The 21205-nt window shown below is 33.5% G+C and overlaps 1 pseudogene; it reads left to right on the forward strand.

Annotated features, from left to right (window-relative positions):
- The first annotated feature begins 342 nt into the window (after positions 1-342).
- On the forward strand, positions 343-20809 carry LOC114024376 (annotated as a pseudogene).
- Positions 20810-21205: the final 396 nt, after the last annotated feature.

Raw genomic sequence — 21205 nt, forward strand, 5'->3', positions numbered from 1 at the left:
GTGGAGACATTGATTATAGAGGGTGCTCAGTGAACTTAGTCATAAAAGGGAGGATACATATAAGAAGGTAACCAATAGAAATGGATAGAAAAAGTGAAGGTATTTCTAAAAGGATGGTGGAGACATGGAAGTATAGGTACGCAGAAGGAAAGCAGCCAAAAGATGAGTACAAATAAAAGATAAATGAGAGCATGGGGATCATAAAGAGGGAAATGTGAGAGAAAATGGGATGGGATTGAATTACTGTGCATATAGAAGGGTTTGATTTGGCAAGATGGGTCACTTCTAGTGAAACAGGAGTAAAAGAGAAAATAGTGGGGGAAGGCAACTGAATGTTGTGACATGAGGCAGAAGGAAAAAGGAGGGGTGAGCCAAGATGGTAAAGCGAGAAACTTTGCAAAGTCCCAATCCATCCCTTTAAACAACTTTAAAAAAGCATGTTAAACTGAATTCTGAATTAAATAACCAATAAAAAGTGATTTTTCCAGCCCAGGGCAGCTTAGGAGAACTGAGAGGTCTGTATACACTGCACTGGGACTGGCACAGTGGAAGCCAAACTGACTGTGGGCCTTGGAGACAGCAGCAGCAGCAGCAGTGGCAGCAGAAGTACCAGAAGTGCCCAATGGCCAAGGTCAGTAAGGAGACTAAACACTTAGACAGAAAGAGATCCCAAAGAAATCCTTGTGCTAACACTAAGTTCAGGGTATGGTGCCATTTCTCACTTTCCTTGCCCACTATCCAGTTCCAGTTCCAGGTCAAAATTCTAGTGGGGAGAGAAGTGGTTGTGGTTAAGAGGGAGCAGGGGCCCACCTAGGTAAGGACCAAATCACAGACCAGGACATTGATCAGACCAAAACCTAAATCATATAATTTTGAAAGCATTAAAAATTTACAGGCCTCCAGACCTAGCTACAAAAGGCACAAAACATAAAAGCCAGAAGCTCAGGTCATGAGTCACCTCATCCCTCTAGGATGTAAGGAGAGCCAAATTTTAACATGAAAATCAAAGTTAGACATAAACTAGAAAAATTAAGAAAGAACCAAAAAAGAACATGACTATAAAAAGGTACTATGGTCAAAAGGAAGCTCAAACCATAATCTCAGAACAAGACAGTGACTTGAAAATATTTACAAGCAAAGCCTCAAAGAAGGATGTAAATTGGACGTGAACTCAGCAAGAATTCCTAGAAAAGCTAAAGAACAGATTTTTAAAAAGAGCAAAAAAGATTTTAAAAATCAGAGTGATAAGAGGTAAAATTGGGGAAAGAAATGCTAGCAATACAAGAAAATTATGGAAAGAACATTAAAGAACAATAAAAGAACAAAAAATGAAAAAAAATAATTAAAAAAAATCAGAATAGGTCAAGTGTTAAAAGAGATACAAAATCTCACTTAAGAAAGAGGGAAGAAGAGGAAACTAGCAACAACGGCCTAATTTTTGTCAGTGAAACAATGAGTTTTAAGGATGGGGGAAGGAGGAGCTATGGAGGGATGCAACTAGGGTCATCTTGGTAAATGTTTTACAATCTACTCTCAAAAAAAATCACACCTGACACACTTTGAAGTTTAATCTTCATTATTAACCTTATCTCCATCATTTTCGTAAGTCTAGACGATCAACAAAACAATAACAAGCTAAGATTTGTAGTATTTTTTAAAATTTTCTAGGTGTAAATGCTTTGAAAATTTAACAAGTGGCTTTTGTGAGCTAGTTCAAGTTGACTCTAGAATACCCCTGAATGAAACACTTTGGAAAAACTACTGTGGTAAGTGCAATAATGAATTGATCAGGAAAGCATAAAAGGATTATTCTTTCAACAGTAAGAGTTCTATGTAACATAATTTATAGTGCATTCAGTCTACACAAATTCATGATTTTCTCTAGCTTCATTCAGAAACACATGGATATAAGTGAAAGCAATAGACGGAGACAAACTCAAGGCTCAGGTTTGTCAGGGCAACATCAGTGAATGACTAAGTGGACAAGGGGCTCAACATAAGAAAATGAAGATTTGAACTAGTTCACCAGAAGGGGGAACCATGGGGAGGGAAGAAGGTGTAGCCAGTATTTCAAGGAGGCCTAGGAAAATACTGAGGGATTGAGGGAATGGAAGTCACAGTGAGAGTGAAAGAAAGGCTAAGGGTTGTAAAGCAGAGGGGAGATAAAATGACTGATCAAATAAAGAAATTTCAAAAGGTAAAGGGTAAAATTATCTATGTTTAGCTGAAATGAAGATCATATAAAATGAATAAATTGAGGGGTTGGTGTTTAGGTTGTTTGAAGGAGTTTTAGCATTTATGTAGGGTTAAGATGAGCATTAGAGTCCCTACTATAAGGTCAGAATTTGGGGACAAGAGTTGGGCATTAGATTCATTGAAGAAAGAGAGGGAGCATCTTGAAGATTGGTAGACAACTGCTATCAAAATTTGCATTGAACGGTAAGCAGGGATTGAGTGAACCTTAGTAGAGGAGAGGTTACTGAATGATAGTAGTAGACTAAAAGCTTGGAAATGGCATTGGGAAGCAAGAAGTAGTTCAATTCTCTCATCTATATAAGTGAGTAGAGGAACATGAAGTGAAACCAGCTTAGAAAAGGGTCGCCTGAGATACTGGAAAGAGTAAGTTTGGAGGCAATGTCATCACAAGAAAGCTAGGTACTAGTGAATCAGAAGACTGAAATAGTAGGAAAGGAAGTTTTTTCAAATAAAATCATGTGTGTTACTTTTGAAGCAGGCACTCCAGAGAGAACAGTGGAAGGGGCAGAAAGCTTTAAAGTAGAAAATTGAGGTTGCAGATTGGTTTGAGAAAAATAGGAATAGGGGAGTGTGAAATGGGTGATAGCAAAACAGAATTCCAATAATGACAACCAGAGGTTCAGAATCACTGGGATTGAAAGGGAAAAAGTTGGAGGAAGTTAATTGGGATCAGGTCAAACTAACAGTTGTGCCAGTTGATGAGAGTGAAATCCAGTCAATTGTTCCCTTCCCCTATCCAGCCATATTGCAAATCATAAAGCTGGGCTTGAGATGTGCTTGCCTCCCCTCCAAAAAAAAAAAAAAAAGATCTTTGGGGCACAAAAATAACTCTTTCATATTTCCATTTTAACTGATAGTAAATATGTATTTGAATAAAGTTCAATATTTATGTATTCGAATGAAGATTTATCCTTTGAGTGGGAAGATCATCGATATGGACTTTGGAGAGGTACTAATAGGACAACTAGCCCATATTACCTGTACAAGCAATGAAGCTTCCTAAAACATATAGTCTTACAACTTCAAATGTTAGATAAATCTACACCCACTACTCAGTTCTTGACAAATCACTTAATGAGGAAAAAGCCAGTAAAACATTCTGAGATAGGTAGGAAAGAGAAATTAGGGCATGAATCTGTACCAGTAATAGATGAACTTGATAAATTCTTCTGTTTTGAAAGAGACAGATGATACTGCAAAGGAAATTCACTTAACTTTGAAATGAAAATTAAACTTTGAAATCAACAATTCGAATAACCTTTGAAAATGATATCCCTGCTTGTCTTAACTAATTAGAAGTAGACCTTTGATTATCTTTTTTTCATTTCTTTAATCTTCAATGTCACCTTTTTAAAGATGACAAACTGATAACACCAAATAAATCTGTTTCAATGATTTAATATCAAAAAGAAATTATATATCATATAAATAATTACAAATAGTAATTATTAGCATTCATGTGAGAAGTATAAAAGAATAATGTAATACTTTCATTAATAATATTGCCTTACATCTAACTAGATTTACTGCTTCCAAAAATATTATGTCTTGCTCAAGGTCATAAATCAGTAAATAGAAGAGTCTGAGCTGGCATTTATACCTTGAATTCCTACTTCAGTGGTTTTATACTGTATTTCACACAACTATTTATAAACTTTAAATCCTTTTTTTAAAAATCAGTGAAAATGTATTGCTTTTCTATACCTACTTTAAAAGAGCACATTAGGACATGCTCAAGAACCAATTCAACATTGATTAAGAAAATTATATACAATTGAGAAAAATAGATTAATTTGGGTACTATGGGGATATAATGCAAGTAATTTACAAATTATTTTGTAATGTTAACATGGATGGGTTACTAATTTGATTCAAATTAATTGAAAATCTATCAAGTCACAAACGTGAAGGAATTATATTTATGCAGTGGGCCAATTAATTGAGTATCTGAATCATAGTGACATTTTCAGAGTTCTTCTCACTTGATTGTGTCCTGTTATAAATTTTGACAATAAAATAAATTTTAAAGGGGATAACGAGTAGAGTTAAATAACAGATCCACATATCAGATACTGAAAATGGAGTTTGATAAAATCATAAGATGAGCCATCATGTTGAAATGAAAAGTGCATTGAAATTATAGGCTGAAGCTCAATATTCAAGTCCCAGCTAAACTATTATTTTGGTGGGTTATCCTGGGAAGCTGATTTCATCACTTTAGGCCAAATTTTTCCCATATGTAAAGTGAGGTGGTTGGACTAGAAGTCATTCAAAATCCTTTCTATATTCTAAACTTGAGCATTCCACATACTAGGTAACAAATAGATGTGAGCAACCTGTTATGGGTTGGGGAACACGAGCATTATATGAAGTTTCCAAAGTTAGTTTTAGACCAATGATGAAGTCCATTTTTAATATTACCTCTCCTAGCTGGAGGCTACTGAGATCTTTGTGTCAGTTTCATCCTGTGTCAACTACAACCTTTTTACTTATATTTTTATCTTTGTGGCTTCTTAAGTATCCTACTACCATAATATTTCCTCATTGGGGTATTCTCCCTACCCCTTTTTTTTCCCTCAAACAGTATAAGAATGTATCCATTTCACACTTACCTAAATAAATCACACAGCATTATTTACCCTTACCCTGAATTTGATCCCTTTAAGGCTTTCTATCAGTTTTTATTATCAGAAATTAGGCCCTTTCCTTGTTGACATTCTCAAGTGAAAGGTGACTTTACATTTGAGCAGGTGTGATTTAAAGGGCATCTTGGTGCTCCTTATTAATGAGATTATAGAAATAATAAAATGGTTGTACTTCTGAAAGAGTTGCAAAATTTATTTGATTCTAAAGGACAATAAAGTTTGGGGGGTGGATGTGTTTCATAGCTCAATTGATTAGATTTAATGATTCAATTCTTCTCCATAAATATTTCCCAAACCATAAATAGGACTGAGATCTTTGTTCCCACCAGGGTGAGAGATGGACTTAGGGAAAGCTGCAAGAGTTTCCAGTGAGAATTTAAATCCCTAGGTGATAAAAAGTAAGTTTTCTAGGGAGTTACTATACATTGATCTCATTTACTCATCGATGGCAAAATCAGACAGGATTATTTAGAAAAATGCCCAACCCTTCATTTTACACATGAAGAACTGAGATCAAGACAGGTTATATTTCTTAACCAAGGTCAAGCAGATTGTAAATAGCAGAACTGGGAAGCCAGGATTTAAATCCTAGTCCACTAACTCCAAAATTTACATGTTTTTCACTGAACCATACTACAAATCTGACAGAATGTTTTAACATGGCAAAGGAAAAGATAGTTTTCAGGATCTTTGAAGAACAAGGTATAATTGGTTCTTTAATCTTTTACACGGTGCTTTTTTGTAAAGTTTAGTATACAGGAAAACTTGAGAAAAGCCAAAACAGAACAGAAAAGATTAAATGACTAGAGGATAAGTGATAAGATGTGTAAAAAGAGATTGAAGAAACTAAGTGCATGTAGCCTAGAAAAGAGAAAACTGAAGAGGGACATAACAATCTATAAATACATTGTAGGTAACAATATAAAAGAAAGAATGGAATTTTTCAGTCTCAAAAGACAGAAGGATAAATAGCAATGGCTGGAAGCTAAGGAAGGCAAAAATATAGGTTAGATATTAGGAACATGTTATGTAATGTGTCCTACTCCTTTGTTGGGCCAAGGTGAATAAAGTTCTCATTGTCCTACATTACACTATCTCTCTCAGAGGAATGAAACAATCACTTAGATAATTCTGTTGTACCTTTAACTAGCAAATTTATTCACCTTTGTGTTGTTCTTAAACTATTTTGGACTATATTATGAATTAACCTGTGGAATCACCTGCTGTAATCATTTTGCCCACCAAATTTACCATTACTGAATAGAAAGAATAGTGATGTGGTTGATGACTTAAATGAAGATTAGCATAAATAGTTAATTAAGAATAGACATATAGGGGCAGTGAGGTGGTGCAGTAGATACAGCACCGACCCTGGATTCAGGAGGACCTCAATTCAAATCCGGCTTCAGACCCAGAACACTTACTAGCTGTGTGACCCTGGGCAAGTCACTTAACCCCATTGCCTAGTTAAAAAAAAAAAAGAACAGAAATATACTTATAAATACTACAGATTACAAATAATTCAGGACACTTAGCTATACATCATGGGGGAAATTATCAAACATAACCAGTGGTCACTAGGTGAATCACTGGTACAAGTTATGAAAACCTCTAAGACAACTTCAAAGATTCAATGAAACTGGATTGAGAATTTATCCAGTATCTTTGGCAAGGACACAATTTTGGGAAACAAATTGTATGGAGAGCTCTATGATTCAGTTGTGTGATTGGAAAAGGGAATAAAGTGAATCCATATGAAAATACCATCATCTTCCATTTGTCTCAACATCACCCCCACCCTTCCCTTATTCTCCTCCTTTTTTCTACCTTCTCCTCCTCTTCCAACGTATTTGCATTTTTGAGGCTTCCATAAAGTTGGAAATATTAGGCACTAAATCTCTATCATTCCCCTTCCTCTTCTTCTTTCCCTTATTTTTTCCTCTCCTATTCCCATTCTTTTATTGCTCCTTCCTTCCTTCATCTCTCCCTCTCTTTGTCACTTCCTCCCTTCATTCCTTCCTTATTTCATCCCTTCTTTTTTCCTTTCTTCCTTCATTTTGTCTTTTTCTTCCTTCATTTCTTCCTCATTTCTTTCCTTCTTTTCATCTTTTCTTCCTTCCTTTCTCTCAATTTCATTGATATCTTTTTTAATTAGTTATTTTCAATTATACAAAACCCAGTCTTCTTTTGTAACAAAGACTAAGAAATAAAACAAACTGACAAAGGGACTATATTTGATGGCATATACATTATTCCATATTCCTATTTCTAATGAAAGGGCACTTAAGAAAGCTTTTTAAAAAACTCAACATGATATAAAGGTGAATTATTTCCATTGACTGATGTCATCAAATTTATCTAGTACTATAGCTACAACTAGAGTCCTAACATGAACCAACAAGATGCAGTCACATTTTTTTCCTCTGATTTTAATTACCATTCAAACTTCTCCAAAAATAAGAATTATGAGAAATAGATAAAATCCATGTTCCTCTAGGTGGTGTAGAGGATTGAGCACCAGGCCTGGAGTCAGAAAAATCTGAGTTTAAATTTGGCATTATCAAGCAATTCCCTAATTAATAAATAGTCAAAGGATATGAAAAAATAATTTTTCAATGAAGAAATCAAAACTATATATAGTCATATAAAAATGCTCTAATTCATTATTGATTAAAGAAATGCAAGTTAAAACAACTTTGAGATGTCTTACATCTATTAGAATGGCTAAAATGATAGATGCCTTTCAATTGGGGAATGGCTAAATAAGTTGTACTATGTGATTGTGATGGAATACTTTTGTACTATAAGAAATAATGAGCTGGTTGATTTTTTTATTTTTAATTTGTGGAATAAACAAGCATTTCCACAATATAGTATAATTTAAAAAGATTATTGTATGTGAAACTACAATTATATTATTACAACTTGCTATTCCTTTTACATATATAATAAAGTTATCTTGTAAATTTCTTTTCCTTTTTTTCTCCCTTCGCCTTAGAGATGGCTACCTTTAGACATAAGTGTGTGTGTGTGTGTGTGTGTGTGTGTGTGTGTGTGTGTGTGTAAAACCATTCTATGTATACTTCTATTTAGCAGTTTTTTCTCTGGATGCAGATAGTGTCTTCCTTTGTGTGTCCCTTGTAGTTAATTTGTCAAATTATAATAGTCAAAATAATGGTCAAAATAACTTCTTTGCTCAAAGTTGTTCTTAAAACAATATTGTTACTATATACAACATTCTTTTGGTTCTACTTATTTCACTCTTCATTATTTCATGCAAATCTACTAATTTTTTTCCTAAAATCAATGACCTCATCATTTCTTATAGCACAGGAGTATTCTATCACAATCATATACCACAACTTGTTCAGCCCTTCCTCAGTTGATGGGTATCCCTGCAATTTCCAGATTTTTCACACCACAAAGACAACTGCTATAGATATTTTAAAACATATAGGTTCTTTTCCTTTTCCCCTAATCATCTTTGGAAACAGAGCTAATAGTGTTATTGCTAGGTCAAAAGGTATAGGCAGTTTAATAATTCTTTGGGCATAATTCCAGATTGTTCTCCAAAATGGTTGGATAAGTTAACGATTCCACCAACAATGAATTAGGGTCCCAATTTTCCCACACCCCCTCCAATATTTGTTGCTTTCCCCTTCTATCACTGTAGCCAATCTAATAGGTGTAACATGATACCTAAAGTTTGCTTTAATTTGTATTTCTCTAATCAAGAATGTTCAGAGCATTTGTTCATATGATTATAAAGTGTTTTGATTTCTTCATCAGAAAACTGCCTGTTCAAATCTTTTCACTATTTATCAATTGGGGAATGACTCATATTTTTAGAGATTTTACAAAGTTCTTTGTGTATTGGAGATATTGGACCTTTATCTGAGAAACTCTATAAAAATGTTTCCCCATTTTCTGCTTTACTTCTGATCTTGGCTAGATTTGTGTTATTTATACAATCTTTTTTAATTTAACATAATCAAAATTATTCATTTTACACCTCACTCTGCTCTCTATTGCTTGTTCAGTCATAAATTGTTCACCTATCCATAAGTCTGATAAGTAATATATTCCATGTACTTCAATTTTTCTTGTAATATCTCTTTTTCTATCTAGGTCATGTATCCATGGCAAATGGTAAAGTATTGGTCTATGCCTGATTTCTTCCATATTGCTTCCCAGTTCTCCCAATAATTATTATCAAATAATGAATTCTTATCCTAAAATAATAAGTCTTTATATTTGTCAAGTATATCTATTTGCTGTTGTAAATTGTATGTTTACTCATTTCCATTGATCTACCCTTCTCTTAGCAAGTACCAAATAGTTTTTTTTTCAGCCAAAGACAAGGTTCATTAGAACATCCATCATATTGGGTAGACTCTTAAGGAGTCTGAACATTAGTAAGGCAGTGGCTAGATTTTAAGAATCTGAGCAGTGGCTAGATTATAGGAATCAGAGCCTCAAATAGTTTTAATAATTACTGCCTTATAACACAGTTTGAGATTTGGTAATACTAAGCCTCCTTCCTTTACATTTTTTCCTTAATTCCTTTAATATTCTTGATTTTTTGTTCTTCCAAATGAATTCTTACAATTTTTTTCTAAATCAGTAAAATATTTTTTGGTAAATTAATTGGGATAGCATTGAATATACAAATTAGTTTAGATAAAATTGTCATCTTTATTATATGGGCCCTGCCGATCATGAGCAATTAATCTTTCTCCAATTATTTAAATCTGATTTTATTTGTATAAAAAGTTGTTTTATGAATTTGTTTATATAGCTCCTGGGTTTATTTTGGGAGGTATAGTTTCAGGTATTTTACACTGTCTAGAGAGATTTTAAATTGGGGTATATCTTACTATCTTTTTTGGGGGGGTTTTGTTTGTAATATATTTGAATGCTGATGATTTATATAGATTTACTTTATATCTTACTACTTTGCTAAAATTATTAATTATTTCAACTAACTTTTTATTTGAGTCTCCGGGATCTTTCAAATATTGAATAAAAAAAGTCAGTAAAAAAGATAGTTTTATTATCTTATTCCCTATTATGATTCCTTCTATTTCTTTTTCTTCTCTTATTGTTATTGCTAGGATTTCCAATTCAAAATTGAATAATATTGATAAAAGTAGAAATCCTTATTTCATACCTGATCTTACTGGGAAGGAGTCTCACTTATCCCCATTACAAATAATGCTTGCTGATGATTTTAGATAATTTTTATCAATTTAAGGGGAAAAAAATCTATTTATACCTATCCTTTCAAGTGTTTTTAATAAAAATGAGTGTTGTACTTTACCAAAAGCTTTTTCTACACCTATCAATATGATCATAAGATTTTTTTTACTTTTATTCTTGACATAAACAATTATGTTAATAGTTTTCAATATGTTAAACCATCCCTACATTCCTGGTATAAATCTCAATTGATCATAATGTATAATCTTTGTTATAAATTGTTGTAATCTTTTAGCTGGTATTTTATTTAGAATTTTTGCATCCATATTCATTAATGAAATTGGTAGATAATTTTCTTTCTGTTTTCACTCTTCCTGGTTTTGGTATCACTGTCATATTTGCTTCATAAAAGGAGTTTGATAGGATCCCTTCTTTGCCTATTATTCCAGATAATTTATTTAGTATTGGAATTGGTTGATCTTTAAATGTTTGATAGAATTCTTGTAAATCTTGTAAATCCCTCTGTTCTTGGTCCTTTTTTTCTTAGGAAGCTCATTTATGGTCTGTTCAATTTCTTTTTCTAAAATGGGTCTATTTAGCCATTCTTTTTTCTCTTCAGCTAATCTAGGCAATTTGTATTTTTGTAAATATTCCTCCATTTCACTTAAATTCACAATAAATTTATTGACATACAATTGGGCAAAATAGGTCCTTATAATTTCTTTAATTTCATCTTTGTTTGTGGTATATTCACTCTTTTCATTTTTGATACCAGTGTTTTGGTTTTCTTCTTTCTTTTTTAAATCAAATTAACCAATTATTTATCTGTCTTATTTGTTTTTTCATAAAACTAACTCTTACTTTTATTTATTAATTCAATGGGTTTTTTACACTCAATTTTATTAGTTTCACATTTAATTTTTAGGATTTCCAATTTAGTGTATAATTAAGGATTTTTAGCTTTTTCTTTTTCTCATTCTTTTCAATTGCATACCCAGTTCATTAGTCTGCTCTTTATTTTATTTGATGTAAGCATTTGCAGGTATAATTGTCCTACTCTGCTCTTTTCCCAGAATGCATCCATCAAGTTGGTTGACTTTGGGAAAACCATGGAAAGACTTGCATGAAATAATGAAAAGTGAAAGGAGCATTACCAAGAGAAGGTTGTACACAAAGAGAAATATTGTACTAGGGATAATTTTGAATGACTAATTCATCTTGAGTATCATAGTCAAACCAACTACAAAGGGCCTATGAGAGAAGATGCTATGCAATTCCAGAAAAAGAATTGGTAAATAGAAGTATGTATTGTAAGGTTTTACATATATATGTAGACATTTGTACATGTATGCACATGTGTACATGTGTGTTTAACTGTGGCCTTCTCTAAAGCAGGGTGGTGAGAGAGAGAGACAAGAATAATAATAAAAAGTAGACAGCAGAAAGCAAAAGAAAACTTGAAAGGAAGTACAGTAAAGTAGGGTGGCTTTTAAAACATGTATTGTTTAGTACATAATTTTTTTTAAGTAAACAGTCTGAAATGGAAATTCATAGTTTTATATTGAGTTCTGTATGTAGTGCTGTGTACATGGAAATGTTCTTTATTTTGTTTGTTTTTTTGTATTTAGGTTTGAAATGAATTAAAAAATTTACATCTGGCCTTAGACACTTACTAGCTGTGTGACCCTGGACAAGACACTTAATTCCTATTTGCCTCCATTCCTCATCTGTAAAATGAGGACACATTGGAGAATAAAACAGCCAACCACTTCACCATCTTTGCTGAGAAAACCCTGTGGATGAAGTCCATGGGGTTATGTTGAGTTGGACGTAACTAAACAGCAACAATGGTAAATGAAGATCCAAAATTAGGTTTAAAATGATGAAGTAACAGCAGAGAAGGTTAAAGACTAACCTGTACCTTTGGCAAGCAGAACGACCTCTACCACAAGAGCACAGTTGTAAAAGCTTACAACAGAATTCAATACTACCTCTACCTTCTCATAAAACAATAGAAAATCAAAAGACATAAGAATATCCTACCTGGTACAGGAACGTAATGCCAAATTTTGCTGCAGCAGATTTTAGTCAGAGCAGTTTATAGCAGTGCAGCACTACAAAAGTACAAGCATCCAAACGGGTCCAATTCTATCCCCCCTCCAAAAAAAATATAACATGAGATAAGGAGTAAAGCTGACTCAGCCATGAATTGCCAACTTGGGAAGAAACTGAGATGGCTCTGAAGTATAGCCCCAAAGGAAACTGCCATTAAAGGGAAAGAGTCAGAAGGTGAGAAAGAGGGGGAAATAAGGGAAGGGGGATTGAAATTACCAAATCTCTCAGGAGAAAGAAAAGTCAGAAAAAAGTCTAATATAAGAAAATAACTCAACATGGAAGTTAATAATAATAATAATAGAACAGAATATAGCTTCAAGAGTGTCTGAATCATTATTATAAGGTAAAGAAAAATTAATCAACACCTGATGAGGCAGAGGAACCAGTGGATTCCCAAGAAAGCATCAAGCCACAGCATCACATTCCATAATTGTCTAAAAAAAAATATTGTGAAAGAAATGTTTTGACCTGCACAGTATAAATAATAGAATAGAAAAATTTGAATCCATGGTGACATCTTAGCAAAGAAATCAAAGAAAGTGTAACTTACTGGAAATACAAATACCTGGAGGTGAAAGATAATTCTGGAAGAAGAAAAGCAAAAAACAGTAATGCTAAAAAAAAACATAGTATCAATACAATTAAAACATATTGAACACAAAGAAAGGATGCATAAAGAAAATTTTACATCCCAAAATGATATGACAAGGCAAAAAACCTGAACATCATCATTCAAAAAAATTATGCAGTAAAACTTTACACAAATTACACAAATTTATAATGCACATAAGGATAGATCAGAGTCATGACTTACAACCTAATCTCCCATAATCCATAACTTGCTCTCCATCTATTACATCATACTACCTCTCAATGTATGCATATACAAATATATATTGATTGATAAGTCTATGACAGAATTATGTCTGTGCTTATATAAGTATCATGAATATGAATTTACTAAAAAACTATTCTTAAAAATTGCTTGGTAAAAACTGCAGGGATTTTATTGTGTAACCAGTATTCTTCTGCTATACAGAAAATGCACAAAATAAATGATATGCCTAAGGATATACCACAAATGGGATTTAGAATATTAAAAGAAATGCAAAGCAAGCCTAAAGAACTGAAATAAAAGGTGTTGATGATTTACAAGAGAAGTATATCAGATTATTTTCAGAAATAAGATGACAGATATATGACTTTTACATTTATAAAAATGGCATTTGATTAAAACAAAGACCCATTTTGAACTTTAAAAATTTCTGCTTGTTTTTTATTATTTTATTTTGGAGGCTCCAGAAAATCCAAAGTGTAGGAAGATATGGACTTGCAAATTAATCAAGAAGCATTTGCTAAGCACTTATTATATGCTTAACTATACTATTCTGTTATAATACCCTATCCTGTGTTATCCTATCCTATCCTATTCTATTTCGTATTTTAGTTGAATGCCAGCAACTGGATAAGAAATCAGATTAAAAAAAAACTGAGAAGTGAGTGGAATTGCTGAAATGAAGGCAAGAGGCGTAGATTACTTTGACAAGGAAAGGAAAAATGGCAATGGAAAGTTAAAGAGAGGTTGCTAAAGAAGAGGCAGAAACTGGGCACTTTCATAGAGGTGTATAAGGGAAGATTGTAGATTAGAAAGAGAAATGGAATAATCAAAGGAGCGAGATACATTCTACTCAATGAAGAAAAAACTTTATCATGTCTTTCAACAATTTATCAATTGGGTAATGGTTCTTAGTCCTATAAATTTGACTCCATTTCCAATACATTTTAGAAATGTAACCTTTATCAGAGAGACTTAGTGCAAAAGTGTTTTTTTTCCCTCAAGTTCCCTGCTTTTCTTCTCATTTTAGCTACATTGGTTTTGTTAGTGCAAACTCTTTTTACTCTAATGTAATAAAAGTTATCCATTTTACCTCTCACAAATGTCTGTATCTCTTGGTCATGAACTCTTCCCATATATCTGATAAAAAAAAATTTCTTCTATGTTCCACTAATTTTCTTAGGATATTACACCTTTTCTCTAAATCATGTGCTTATTTGGAGCTTGGCTTAGCATACAGTGAAAGATATTTGTCTCTGCCTAGTTTTTGCCACATGACTTTCCAAGTTTTCCAGCAGTTTTTGGCAAATAGAGAGTTCTTGATGAAACAGCTGGATCTTTGAATTTGCCACAGAGGGTTGCTGTTTTCTTGTGTACTTAATCACTTCCACTGAGCAATTTCTCTATTTCTTTCCCAATACCAAATTATTTTAACTATTATGGCTTTGTAGCATATTTTGAGATCTGTTACTGCTAGCTAGGTGCTTTTCCTTCCCATTTTTTCATTGATTCCCTTTATATTCTTGACCTTTTGTTCTTCCAGATGAGTTTTTGCTATGATTGTTTTAGCTCTATAAAGTAATCCTTTGGTAATTTGATTGGTATGGCACTGAATATGTAAATTAATTTAGGTAGCATTGCTATTTGTATCATATTGGCTTGGCCTTTAAATGAGCAATTAACATTTCTCTAATTATTTAGATCTGTCTCTATTTGTGTGATAAGTGTTTTTGTACTAGTGTTTATATGGTTCCAGTGTGTGTCTTGGCAGACAGACCTCCAAGTATTTTATACTGTCTATAGTTACTTTAAATGAAATTTCTCTTTCAACATCTTTCTGTTAGGTTTGATGCTAAAATACAAAAAAAAGGCTGTTGATTATTGCAATTTTATTTCATAACTTTGTTGAAGTTGTTAATTTTTTTCATTATTTTTAGTTGACTTTCTAGCAGCAGCATCACATCATTTGCAAAGAGTGATGACTTTGTTTTGTTATTACCTATGCTTATTCCTTCAACTTCTTCTTTATGTTTTATTGCTACAGCTCACATTTCTAGGACATTTAATAATTACTTTACCCCAATTGTATCTGAAAAGTTTCTAACTTGGGGCAGCTAGGTGGTGCAGTGGATAGAGCACTTGAAGTCAGGAGGACCTGAGTTCAAATCTGGCCTCAGACCAAAGACATGACTCTTACTAACTGTGTGACCCTGGGCAAGTCACTTAACCCTAAATGCCTAAAAAAAAAAAAAAAAAAAAAGCTTCTAACTTATCACCAGTAGAGAGAATACTTACTCTTCCTTTTAGATAGATACAACTCAATATTTTAAGGAAGGCTCAATTTTTGAAAATCAAGTAAGAGAAGTAGAGGAAAAATCAAGAAGAAAAATGAGAATGATGCAAGAAAATCATGAAAAACAGTCAACAGCTTGGTAAAGGAGGCACACACACAAAAAAAAATACTGAAGAAAACAACACCTTGAAAAAACAGAATAAGCCAAATGATAAAAGAGGCATAACAATTCAATGAAGAGAAAAATGCCTTTAAAAGCATAATTGGCCAAATGGAAAAAAGAGGTACAAAAATTCACTGAAGAAAAGAGCTCCTTAAAAAGTAGATTTGGCCAAATTTTTGGGGGGAGGGAAGGTACAAAGGCTCACTGAAGAAAATAATTCCTTAAAAATTAGACTGGGGCAAGTGGAAGCTAATGACTTCATGAGACATCAAGAAACAATAAAACAAAAACAAAAGAATGAAAAAATAGAAGAAAATTAGGCTTCTCACCAAAACTTAAGTTGTTGTTTTTTTTTCATATTCAGAGAAAGTTGGACTCTGTGAGGCTGTGAACCAGCTATGGGAACTCTTCCTTCAGTGGTTGAGACTGGAGATTCATACAAAGGAGCAGTTCCTGAAGTTACTTATGCTGGAGCAATTCCTAACTATCTTGCCCAGTGAGATCAGGATTTAGTTGAAGTCACAGCATCCAAAGAACATTGAGGAGGTGGTCACCTTGGTGGAAGGTCTGACCCAAATGCTTGATGAGGAAGCTCCAAATTCTCAACAACCTGCTCTTCTCCAAGAGGGAAGCATAGAGGTGGAACACTCTACTGTGTAACATTCAAAGATGTGGATCTAGACTTCATTCGGTAAGTGTGGGCTCAACTGGCTCCTGTTCAACAAGACCTCTACAAGGAAGTGCTTCTGGTGAACTATAAAATCTGGTTTTTTCTTGGGCTTTCAATTCCTAAACCAGATGTGATCTCCCTGTTGGAATATGGGGAAATGTCATGGATGCTAGACAGTGAAACCCCAAGAGCCATCTGTCCATATTTTGAGACTGAAGCAAAGGAGGCACTTCCAAAGTTGGAAACTTCTATAGAAAAACTACCTCAGAGGACAATAATGGAAAAACTTAGGACTCCCAGCACCAAGATGGTGGAGTGAGGAAGGAACCCTCTGAAGCCCTTCTAAATGCCCCTCCAAACAATTACAATACCACCTCAGAATTGATCTAAGAGCAGGGAAATAGCTTACCAGCCCTGCAAACAAGGTTTGTCTCATTGGGGTAGGAGGGGAGCAAGGTCCAAGAGCAGCAGCAGCCAGCCTAACAGCAAGGAGGCTTGCAGCAAGGCTCCAAGATTTGGGCAATCCACCAGTGAGGTTCTAACCTCCTGCAAGCCAGCAGCCCCCTAACCAAGTGAGCAGTCTGTGCAGCACAACAAGTCCCACCCCAATGACTTCACCCACAGTACAAGCCACCAGCAAGGGCTTGACCCCCATTGCTGACCAGTAGTGAAGCCCTGCCACAGGGCTAGCCAACAGTGTGACCCTGCCCCTGCAGCCTACATGTTGAGAGACCCTGCTTATATAGAAACCCAGCAGCAGGGTTACGACACAAACATGGTAGTGATACCTAAACCAAGAAGAGCCAAAACAGGGAAAGAAGGTCATAGACCATTTCCCTAATGAATATTGATGGGAAAATTTTAAATAAAATACTGGCAAAGAGATTGCAGCAATATAACATACACTATGACCAGGTGGGAGTTATACCAGGAATGCAGGGCTAGTTTGATATTAGGAAAACGATCAGCATAATTGGCCATATCTATAACAAAAACAACAGAAATCATATGATCATCTCAATAGACACAGAAAAAGCCTTTGACAAAATACAGCACCCATTCCTATTTAAAAAAAAAACACTAGAGAGTATAGGAATAAATGAAGCTTACCTTAAAATAATAAGTAATATTTATCTAAAACCATCAACAAGTATTATCTGTAATGGGGATAAGCTAGAAGCCTTCCCAATACAAGCAGGGGTAAAGCAAGGATGCCCATTACCACCTCCACTATTTAATATTACACTAGAAATGTTAGTTATAGGAATAAGAGAAGATAAAGAAATGAAAGTAATTAGAATAAACAACGAGGCAACAAAACTATCACTCTTTGCAGATGATATTATGTTAAACTTAGAAAATCCTACAGAATCAATAAACAAATTACTAGAAATTATTAGTAACTTTAGCAAAGTTTCATGATGTAAAATAAATCCACATAAATCATCAACATTTCTATGTATTACCAACAAAGTCCAGCAGCAAGACATAGAGAGAGAAATTCCATTTAAAATAACTGTAGACAATATAAAATATTTGGGAGTCTACCTGCCAAAACAAATCCAGGAACAATAGGAACAAAACTATAAAACATTTTTCATAAAAATAAGGTCAGATCTAAACAATTAGAAATATTAATTGCCTCATGGATAGGTTAACCCAATATAATAAAAATGACAATTCAACCTAAATTAATCTATTTATTCAGTGCCATACCAATCAAACTATCAAAATATTATTTTATACGGTTAGAAAAAACAACAAAATTCATCTAGAAGAACAAAAGCTCAAGGATATCAAGGGAGTCAGTTTTAAAAATGCAAAAGAAGGTGGTCTAGCTGTACCAGATCTCAAACTATATAACAAAGTGGTAATTATCAAAACAATCTGGTACTGGCTTAGAAATAGAGTGGTGGATCATTGGAACAGATTAGGTACGAATTACATTATAGTAAATGACCATAGTAATCTGGTATATGATAAACCCAAAAGTCCAAGCTTTTGAAACAAAACCTCATTATTTGACCAAAACTGCTGGGAAAACTGGAAAGCAGTATGGTAGAAACTATGTATAGACCAACATCTCATACCATATGCCAATATAAGGTCAAAATGGGTGCAGGATTTACACATAAAGGGTGATAACATAAGCAAATCAAGAGAGCATGTTATAGTTTATCTGTCCAATTTACGAATAAGGGGACAATTTAGGACTAAAGAAGATACAGACAGCTTTACAAAATGTAAAATAGATAATTTTGACTATATAAAATTTAAAAGTTTTTGCACAAATAAAACCAATATAACCAAAATTATAAGGAAAGCAGAAAACCAGGGAAAATTTTTGGATTAAGTATCTTTGATAAAGGCCTCATTTCTCAAATATATAGAGAACTGAGTCAAATTTATAAAAATACAAGTGATTCCTCAATTGATAAATGGTCAAAGGATATGAACAGGCAGTTTTCAGATAAAGAAATCCAAGCCATCTATAGTCATATGAAAAAAAATGCTCTAAATCACTATTGATGAGGGAAACGCAAATTAAAACAACTCTGAGGTATCACCTCACACTTATTAGAATGGTTATTATGACAAAAAAGGAAAATGTTGAATGTGTGAAAACTGAAACACTAATGCACTGTTGGTGGAGTTGTGAATTGATCCAACCATTCTGGAGAGCAAATTGGAACTATGTCCAAAGGACTATAAAACTGTACATAGCCTTTAAGCCAGCAATATCATTGCTAGGTCTATACCCCAAAGACATCCTAAAAAAAGGGAAAAGGTTCTATTTGTACAAAAATATTTAAAGCAACTCTTTTTTTGGTGGCTAAAAATTAGAAATCAAAGGAATATCCATCAATTGAGGAATAGCTAAACAAGCTATAGTATATTATTTTAATGGAATAATATTGTGCTATAAGAAATGACAAGAAAGATGATTTCAGAAAACCTGGAGACTTACATGAACTGATGCATAATGAAGTGAACAGAACCAAGAGAACATTGTACACAGTAACAGCCATATTGTTCAGTGAAGAATTGTGAATGACTTAGCTATTCTCAACAGTACAATGATCCAAGACAATCCCAAAGGACTAATGATGAAGCATGCTATCTGCCTCCAGAGAAAGAAATGATAGTGACTGAATATAGACTGAAGCATGCTATTTTTCACTTTCTTTTTTTTATTTGAGTCTTCTTGTACAAAATGACTAATACGGAAATGTTTTACATAAGTGCACATATATAACTTATATCTGTTTACCATCTCGGGGCAGGGGAGGTGAAGGAGGGAGGGATATAATTTGGAACTCAAAACTTTAAATAAAAATGCTAAAAAATTTTTTTAAAAAAAAGAAATACCTATAAGATATAGTTCCTGAGACTCCAAATCAGCAGAAGCCTTTAAATTTCAAGGCCCATTAGTGAGGGAGCAGAGCCAACAAGAAAATCATTTGAAGCAAGTAATGATCACACATGAGGAAACTCTAAGTAAGGAAGAAATCTCTGAAAGTAATGAGTTTGGGAGACACTTCAATCTGAGATCAATCCTAATTGCACAACAGATAGTTTCCATAGTAAATAATGTCTATAAATATAATAGGTGTGAAAAGTGTTTCAAAGATGATTCACAACTAACTAAATGACAGGCAGGACAGAAATCTTTTACATATATTGAACTTGAGAAAGCTTTCAGATATATTTTGCAGTTAAAACTTTGCTATACTCATCACTCTAGAGAGAAATCATTACAGATGTAATGAATCTGGGTAAGCCTTCAGCAAGTGAGCAAACCTTACTCAACATGAGATAATTCATTCTGGAGAGAAGCCTTATAAATGAGATAAATATGGGAAAGCTTTCATACAAAGGACACACCTTTCACAGCATCACCTTAATTACATTGGAGAGAAACCACTTAACTATAATATTGTGGGAAAGACTTTTTCCAGAGGTTGTACCTTACTCAACATCAGCATAGTCATATTGAAGAGAAACCTTTTAAATGTAATGAATGTGGGAAAGTCTACCATTACATTTCACAACTTAATCTTCATCAAAGAATTCATCCTGGAGAGAAATCCTATAAATGCAATGAATGTGAGAAAGTCTTCTCACAGAGAGCACACCTTACTTAGCATCAACTTATTCCTATTAGAGAAAACCCATTAAAGTGTAATGAATGCAATAAAGCTTTCAACCAGATTTCACAGCTTAATCTTCATCAAAGAACTCATTGTGAAGAAAAACTTTATAAATGTGATCAATGTGGGAAAGCCTTCACCCAATGGACAATTCTTACTCAACATTAGAAAATTCATTCTGGTGAGAAACTCTTTAAATGTAATGAGTGTAGAAAAGCCTTTACCAAGTGGTCAAATCTTATTCAACATCAGCATACTCATTATTGGAGAGAAATATTTTAAGTACAATGAATTTGAGAAAGCCTATAGTTAAAATTTTACAGCTTAATATTCATCAAAGAATTTATTCTGGAGAGAAACTTTATAAATGTAATGACTATGGCAAAATCTTTACCCAGAAACCAAACCTTACTTAACATCAAAGAATTCATACTGGAGATAAAGACCTTGTATATGGTAGATGTGTGGTTAATTTCTGTTGAATTGAAGCAAATTAAAATATTTTGCTGAAATCCATGTAAAAAAAAAGAAAATGTAAAATAACTCATTGGAAAAACAATTGACCTGGAAAATAGATCCAGGAGAGATAACTTAAAAATTATTGAACTACTTGAAATGATTTTTTTAAAGGGAGCCTAGACATCATCTTTTAAGAAATTGTCAAGAAAAACTGCTTTGATATTCTAGAACCAAGATTTAGTAGTTTCTACATTAGAAGACTGGGAGGCTTGGAATATGATATTCTGGAGGGCAAAAGAGTTAGGATTAAAACCAAGAATTGGAAAAAATAGACATTCAATGAAATAGAAGACTTTTAAGCATTCCTCATGAAAAGACTAGAACTGAAGAGAAAATTTGACTTTCAAATGCAAGACTCT

The sequence above is a fragment of the Vombatus ursinus genome, unplaced genomic scaffold (genome assembly GCF_900497805.2).
Source record: "Vombatus ursinus unplaced genomic scaffold, bare-nosed wombat genome assembly UNPS02014821.1, whole genome shotgun sequence".
Taxonomy (NCBI): Eukaryota; Metazoa; Chordata; class Mammalia; order Diprotodontia; family Vombatidae; genus Vombatus; species Vombatus ursinus.